Genomic DNA, 808 nt, shown 5'->3' with positions numbered 1-808 from the left:
TTTATTTTTATTATACTTTAAGTTCTACGGTACATGTGCATAACGTGCAGGTTTGTTACATATGTATACTTGTGCCATGTTGGTGTGCTGCACCCATCAACTCGTCAGCACCCATCAGGTCATCATTTATATCATGTATAACTCCCCAATGCAATTCCTCCCCCCTCCCCCCTCCCCATGATAGGCCCCAGTGTGTGATGTTCCCCTTCCCGAGTCCAAGTTTCCTCATTGTTCAGTTCCCACCTATGAGTGAGAACATGGCCAGATTTCTTAATTCCACCTATGGCCAAGGGCCCCTTCCCCATGGCCTTTGCTTTTAGCTCCTCGAGTTTCTTCTGCTCCTCTTTCTGTTTCTGCTTGAAAGCCTTATCTTCCTCGTCCATCTCCTTGGCCTGCTTCTTAGGCTGTTTCAGTGGCTTCTTCTTGCCACCTTCGCGGCTGGACATGGCGCCTGCCGCCCCTTCCCCCTGTGCCACAATTAAAAAAAAAAAAAATGAATGCAAGGAGCCTGTGAGGAGATATTTGGTAGGCAGAACTGTGGAGACTGGGAGTGAGAAGAGTCAGTCAGTGGTATCCACCAAGTTTCTGACAATAGCAACACACGGGTGGCGATGCTATTTATCAAAATGGGAAATTCCAAAGGTAGAAATGGAAAGACCTAGAGTTCCTTTTGGGGCATGTTGTGACTGAATTGCCTGAGAAGCATCTTAGCAGAATTTCAGGAGGCAGTCGGCTACCTGCTATGTCTTCCTCATGCTTGTGACCTCATATTTCCAGATGGCTGCTACGTTTCTAGGCTTCCTGTCCC

At 47.5% G+C, this 808-nt stretch overlaps 1 pseudogene; it reads right to left on the bottom strand.

Moving 5' to 3' along the window:
* The window catches only part of LOC108541130 (translation machinery-associated protein 7 pseudogene), a 2,770-nt pseudogene extending 2,297 nt beyond the window's left edge, over positions 1-473 (bottom strand).
* Between the last annotated feature and the right edge of the window lie 335 nt (positions 474-808).

This window comes from Rhinopithecus bieti, unplaced genomic scaffold (assembly GCF_001698545.2).
Source record: "Rhinopithecus bieti isolate Rb0 unplaced genomic scaffold, ASM169854v2 scaffold_18354, whole genome shotgun sequence".
In the NCBI taxonomy this organism is placed as follows: domain Eukaryota; kingdom Metazoa; phylum Chordata; class Mammalia; order Primates; family Cercopithecidae; genus Rhinopithecus; species Rhinopithecus bieti.
The sequence above is the reverse complement of the archived record's forward strand: the minus strand, read 5'-3'. Positions and strand labels throughout refer to the sequence as shown.